Raw genomic sequence first — 7,598 nt, forward strand, 5'->3', positions numbered from 1 at the left:
AACATAGTTTCATCACACCCATGTACCTAAGCCTCGTATAAACCTTTAACATTTCTAAGTTAAAGATGGCAAACCTGTACACCAAAAGTTGCCCTACCATGTATGGTGAAATAAAAAAAAAATAGTTTCTTTTTCCAGGAGAAATAATATAAAACCACACTTGGTATGTATGAATGGTGAAAGTGGCCGAGGGTTGAGTGACCGAGGAGAAGTAATATTAGTACAAAGGAGAGATAGCATCCAATAGTGAATGTGATAAGAAAAGGAACCACTACAAGGGGAATAAGATTCGGATTACCTTGTTGATCGAATATCTCAAGGCAAGAACATTGTTTGAGATTCGAATCACTCCACAAGCAAGATCGATCATTTCTAGCTTGAATGATTCTTGTTGATCAAATATCTCAAGGCAAGAACACTTCCATGAGATTCGAATCACTCCACAAGCAAGATTGATCATGTCGAGCTTGAATGATTCTACATGCAACCTAAACTACATAGAATTGCAAAGAAACTTAGTCATTGGCTAAAGAAGAGCACAAATCTTTTTACTATATTTTTCCAAGTCTCTTACACATACAACATACATGGCTTTATGGCTTTATATAGCTTCAAAATGAAACTACTAAAGTCATTCCAAGAGTGGTAACATTCATACCTAAGGGTCATAATTAACCATTATGTAATTGTAACCTATAGTAAATAAAGTCTTAAAATACATAAATGAAATACAATAACTCTAAATTGTAACCCACCCAAAATTTATAACAATCAAACTTCATTCTTCTTCAATGTGGCATGAATTGAAACATATTTTGATAATTTTGACAACCTTTTGTTCACATCTTCATTGACGTATATTATATGATTGATGTCTTTTGGTTCATATCATTCTCCACTTCTTCAAGAGGATTCGTCCTCGAATCTATTTGTGAAACTTTGCTGCAAAAAATAAGTTATGGAAATACAAAGGACCTCATAACACTCTCTCACGTGTATACACTCAAGGAATTTTAGGCCACTCTGTTTGCACTCATTTACACAAATGAATCTCTCATCCTCACCTCTCAAATTTTCTAGTAGAGCCCAGATTTGATTTTCTTTATTTTGGGTCGATTAAAAACTAAAAAGATAAAAACAAATTGAAAAGAAATGCAAAGGAAACATATATCCGATCTTGAGCCTTAAGCTCTGATACCAAATGATAAGATATGGAACCACTTCAAGGGGAGTAAGATTCGGATTACCTTGTTGATCGAATATCTCAAGGCAAGAACATTGTTTGAGATTCGAATCACTCCACAAGCAAGATCGATCATTTCTAGCTTGAATGATTCTTGTTGATCAAATATCTCAAGGCAAGAACACTTCCATGAGATTCGAATCACTCCACAAGCAAGATTGATCATGTCGAGCTTGAATGATTCTACATGCAACCTAAACTACATAGAATTGCAAAGAAACTTAGTCATTGGCTAAAGAAGAGCACAAATGCTTCTTTTACTATATTTTTCAAGTCTCTTACACATACAACATACATGGCTTTATATAGCTTCAAAATGAAACTACTAAAGTCATTCCAAGAGTGGTAACATTCATACCTAAGGGTCATAATTAACCATTATGTAATTGTAACCTATAGTAAATAAAGTCTTAAAATACATAAATGAAATACAATAACTCTAAATTGTAACCCACCCAAAATTTATAACAATCAAACTTCATTCTTCTTCAATGTGGCATGAATTGAAACATATTTTGATAATTTTGACAACCTTTTGTTCACATCTTCATTGACGTATATTATATGATTGATGTCTTTTGGTTAATATCAGAATGGGTTTGGAATTATTTGAGAAAATATACAAAGAAAAGGACCACTTTAGAAAGAAATAATAAATTTGTACTGAGCTTTCAAATAATTGCATGTACGCCATTTCCTTCTTTTCCTCTCCTTCCCTTAACAACTTTTTCTTGTCTCTCTGTTTTTTATTGGTTTCATGATTTCTTTTCCTCTCTCACTATGAATTTGAATGACATTGCAACCCATCTAAAACGAGATTGGGGGATAGAAGAAAGGACAAAGGACATCAACCTTTTTATATGTTTTCTGATAAAAGAAATAAATCATCGGTAGATCTAAATTTTCATATTTATCTCGTGCACTTCAAACTTGTGTATAAGTAAATTTTTCAGAATTGTCTTATATTGCACGAAGACAGAGTGTGTACATATCCAAAATATTGAGACACTCTTTGACATCTTAGTGGTATTTAGATATCCAACAAATTTGTGACTCAGTTTTCAAGTTATGATCTCATATCAATTCGATTATAACAAATGTTTTCCAACATATAGATGTAATTTCGGATTCAAGATATATAACGTTAAGGTTAAGTTATATAAAATATTTGTAGTGTCATCTTTACGTTTAAACCCCTCTACCAATAATTTTGTTTATAGTGTTGACATTTCAAAAATCAACCAAATGTCCATACCAAATGTATAGATGTCCCCTTCAAATTCATGTGTATGAGTCTATCCTATCAACTTGAGTACAATCCAATATTTGAGGGTTCGAATTTCGAGTCCATGATTAAAAAGACAAAAACAAAATAAAATAAAGTATAAAAATATGACGTAAAATATGATAAAATTTAAACCGAATTAAAACCAACAAACAACAAAATACAAAGACTAAACTTGTGCCCCGGGACGACCTCCTTTGTGACTACGCAAATTTCAAACACTCATCACCTCGACTGATATCCTGTGAACACATGGACAAAAAGGAGAAAGGGGTGAGTAAACAAAAATACTCAATAAGCATTCTACTTGTAGGATCTCATCACATCCAATTCATAGTAGATTTCTACTGGCTCTACTCTAGGCTCAAAGAAGTTCGGGCCTAATCCTATAACTATTTGTGCTTCTGTGTAGGTCTCAAAGTTCTAGGAGCAACCATCATGAGTCATCTACCTGTGTAGTCTCAAGTTCTCTTTCAAGATCGGTTTACGAGATCATGGCCTCAACCCCTGATCCATCTCTACACTCATTAGAAGCACTCACCATAACAACTACAAGTGTAGTCCCAAGTCTCCTTCCAAGGTTGGCTTACAGAATCATGGTGTCAGCCTTGACCTGTTCCTACACACAATATAAGAGCTAACAACCTGTATAGCCCAAAGTGCATTCTTAGAATTGGTTTACAGAACTGCGGTATCAACCTTAACCCATTTCTACATGGAATAGAAACAATCACCTTCAGATAATTACCGGTCCCAAGTCCCTCTTCAAGATTGATTTATGGAATTGCAGCGTTACCCTTGATTTGTCCCCACACCAAGTAGTAACTCAAATGATCTCAGAAGTTCCGATAACATCATTCTTATTACTAATGAGCCTGTTAGACTTTCTAAGTCATCTTGCCATGGAGATCTACTAGGTTCGTGGTGTATAGGCAATTTAAATCTCATATCGTGCTTCCGAGACACATGAAATTAGCTCCTTTTGGCTAATCAAATCTTATGATACTCTCTCTTCAAAATCTCTAATCGTCTCTCACAATCTTAGGGTGCTAGGTCTATTGTAAACATATTATTCTCAGTTAACGTGAAAACTCATCTAGCTCTAACGCTCTAATCTTAACTTGGTTTCCTCATGCATGTTTTCTTAGGAAGATATTCATATTGATCGCCTAAAGCACGGGAAACATAATCTAATAGGTCATGCATACTCATTAGGGAGATATTCCATTTGATCACCTAAAGTACGAAAATCATAATCTAAACTTTCAAGCAAACGCAACAGGGAGATAACATCTAATAATTGTATGGAGTGCAAATCAAAAAATCTCATCCTCCATTCTTGCACAATGGAAATCATAAAAATCAACATGCATAATAAATTCTCGATCCTTGGGGCAATTTTGTAAATTTTCATAACCTATGTAGCATTCTCATCCAAATAGCACTTCTAGAATACTAAACATGCATATTTTAACTCCCTAAGACAAGATATGCTAGTATGCTAGCATGTCATAGTGCTTACAAGTTCTCATTCTCTGGTGGGTCTTAATTTAAGTGAATGATGAGCGAAAAACATGTTTGCGACCTCACTTCACACACCCTCATGCACCTTGTGAATGAATGGAAGGGGGAATACTCGCATTCCTAGAGTGCCACATGTCGCACCTAAGAAGTCTCCACGAGCACACGTTCCCGAGTTGGAACCCCAGCATCTCCAATCAACATTGTTTCTTCACAAGAGTCGTAGAGTTCTAATCCAAACATTCTATCACAATTATTTTCTTTCTAATTTGTTAATTAAGGAGAAATAAATATCTTCAAAGTTTGTCCAAAACAAGGAAACCTAACTATTCTCGAGGCTTGTCGGGACTCCAACTTTCGATCTGATATAACTTTGACTTTTTGCACTAAATTTGTGTGAAATCCTTTCAAGAATAACATAACAAATTATCATAATCTAATTCCAAGAAAATCACTTCGATCCGGAAGAAAATCGAAACTCAAAACTCTTAACTCTAGATCTTTTCTCGATTCTGAATGATTTTGGACCCTTCAAAAGTTCAAACTAGATAATCTTGAACTATTGAGAAACTTTCCCGAAAGAACCAGGACCGAAAGACGACTCCTTGGCCGGGTCGGAGCACCCTCACTGTTTCTTTTATAAAAACTATATTCGCTCTCCTCCCTCCTCTTTTCCATCCTTTTCTATGTTTCTTTTTCTTTCTTTGCCACTAACCCACTAATTATGTTTGGGTTTGACCACTTTTTTCAATTTTTATTTTATTTCCTTTTATATTTTTCTAGAATTTGTAAGATTTTTATAAGCATCTTTCTTCTTCTACATATCTTCAAATTTAACATTTAAAACTTTCAATAAAATCCATAAAATGTAAGCTTTTAAGAAAATTGAAAAATATTTTTCGAGCTCTAATAGCTTAGATATGTCATCCAGTAGATCCAAAGGGCCAAAAAATGTGAACAACGTTCCCACCAATTTGATTTGATGAAAGAAAGTGAACTACGTCTAGACCTCGATTGAGTTTGTGATCTGCATGAAAATTCGAGACCACCGAAAAGTTTAAATAGTAAATTACTAAGTCAAAGATGGAATTAGAGCTTACGAGTAGATTAATTATTGAATATGTTTACATCTACTTCATTTCTTTTTCAGGAGACTAACTATTAATATGAGTTGAAGAGCATTCTAGAGTTGCGGTCCTTTACTTTTTTTATTTTGTTCCCCAATCCATTTTTTATAATAAACCTTTGAACAACTCTTTTAAATTGTAAATTTTTTGTTTTCATTTAAAAAATGGGGTGGTGTTTGATTTTAAATTTGGGCAAAACTTAATCATATTTATTTGTGCCAGTTCTACATCATGATCTATGATTCAAAGCTTTAAACATCGGATCATGACAAATTAGTATTAGAATAGTCTAGTTTTAAGTTAGCTTAGGTAGAGGGTTTTACATCCTCTATAGCTAGCTTGACGACATGGCTCATTGCAATCAAGTAAGTGTGAACTTGTAATGCAGTACATGTGATGATATTAGTTCTGAATGAATATGATGTATGTAATTGGGTTATGTAACTAACATTTTAGTAAAGGTAATGTCCTAAGGCATTAGAAGGTGAACATCAACCCCATGATATGTAGTTATATTTGAGTTATAGCGCCTAACACAAAGATGAGGCCGACAGGGGTCAATGTGAAAAAAGAATTGCATTTGAAAGATTTATAAATGCGCCCAAGAGTGAGACATCCAACCTATAGATTTGGGTATAAGATTCTATAAGGTCTGGTACTCCGATCAAAAGGTGCTTATGACCCAACCTCTCATGATCAAGTCTAGCAAGTCTTCATGCAGATTTTTTAGTAGGCTCAAACAAATCAATTCACTAAGGCTATGGTGGCCAATAGAAGGATGAAGAACCTTATGAGTAGACCGTTATGACATGGGAGTTTCAATTACAATGGAATTACAAGAAGTAAGATCATCCAACCTTAAGAGACGTGCTATGCAGATCATGGCTATAAGGGTTTTGGTTGGAGCCTATAGAAACTATATTAAGAACTATCGACCTCTAGGTGTGTGACAGTCATATTATGCTACTTATGAGATAAAGAGTGAAGTACATTTCGGGTGGAAGATCATCCAACAAATGATAGGTTTTTTATGAAACAAAGGGGAGAATCAAGCTCAGTAGTAGCACATGGCTGTCAACCAAGCTTAGGATTGAACAAGCCTGCACACAAGTGACGGTTGAGGAACTGTCATGGTAGAACTAGTGAACCTTCAGGTCAAGAACAACGATAATAAGCTTAAGCTATAGACTACTTTACCAATGTCTGAAGAAAGGAAGAACTAGATGTTGTAATGATAAGAATCTATTCTCAATCAAGGTTGAACTCAGGTTCCACGTACACGATTGTGTAAAAGATATTTGGGAAACTTGGATAGAGATAGAACCTCTAGATATCATGTTTATAGTATCTATCGATGTGGTAGCAGTGTTAGTAGCTAGCAAATAGGTTAAGACCAGCAGATAGTGATGTGCTAGAGGATGCAGAATTGTCGGGATTGTTTGGTGTCTAATCTAGATTCAACATCCTAGAAATAAAGCATTACACTTACCTTTAAAGAAAGCATTTTAGATCTGAAGGAAAAACTAAACACCACATTAGAGCATATAGTGTCCCTAGGATCCTATATATAAATTTGAGGAGTTGAAGATGAGCCAGTGATGATATATCACCATCAGAGGACGCTTGATTAGGCCACCCATGAGATATTACGAGAACCAGTCTAGATGAACACTAGAAAACTTTAAAGGGATTAACAACTCTCAAGAAGCGTATACAAAACTCAAATGAGTAACAGTGTTTTGACGAGCAACATGACAGAGTGTTACCAGATGATATAGATTCGATTCAGCCACATGAGAAGGAACTACGAGGCAATCCTTGATGACGCAGTAAGGACAGCAAGGGCCAAAAAGAGGTCAGGATGTCATTAGTTGAGGACCGAAGAGGAGGACGTACCAAAGACAACCATCAGAAGTCATCATGGTCACTATAAGGAATACTATTATGTCCTGGCTTGACTAATGTTCTGAATGTTTATGGAACTAATTAACATATTGTTCAAGAATTTTCCCGATACATTTATCATTTTCTTCATTGACAACATGCTAGTAAACATTAGGATAGAGGGTACAATGAGGATTACCTAAGGAAGTTCTTGACGGTGCTGAGGATGCACCAATTATATGAAAAGTTCTTGAAATGTGAATTTTGTATCGAGTAAAGGGACCATAGTTGACCCAACCAAGATAGAGGCGATCATGAAATGACCCAAGCAAATCTTAGTTACAAAAGTGAGGAGATTTCTGGTGTTAACATGCTATCATAGGAGGTTTGTTAAGGCCTTATCTAAGATATCAACAATGTTGACCCAGATGATTAAGAAGCGTAAGCCTTGGACAACAACATGAGTGAAGTTTTCGGGAGAAAGAACTGAACTAACACTCATAATGCTAGATAAAATAGGTAATCTCGTGGTGTCATT

Source organism: Cucurbita maxima, unplaced genomic scaffold (genome assembly GCF_002738345.1).
Source record: "Cucurbita maxima cultivar Rimu unplaced genomic scaffold, Cmax_1.0 Cma_Scf00045, whole genome shotgun sequence".
Classification (NCBI taxonomy): domain Eukaryota; kingdom Viridiplantae; phylum Streptophyta; class Magnoliopsida; order Cucurbitales; family Cucurbitaceae; genus Cucurbita; species Cucurbita maxima.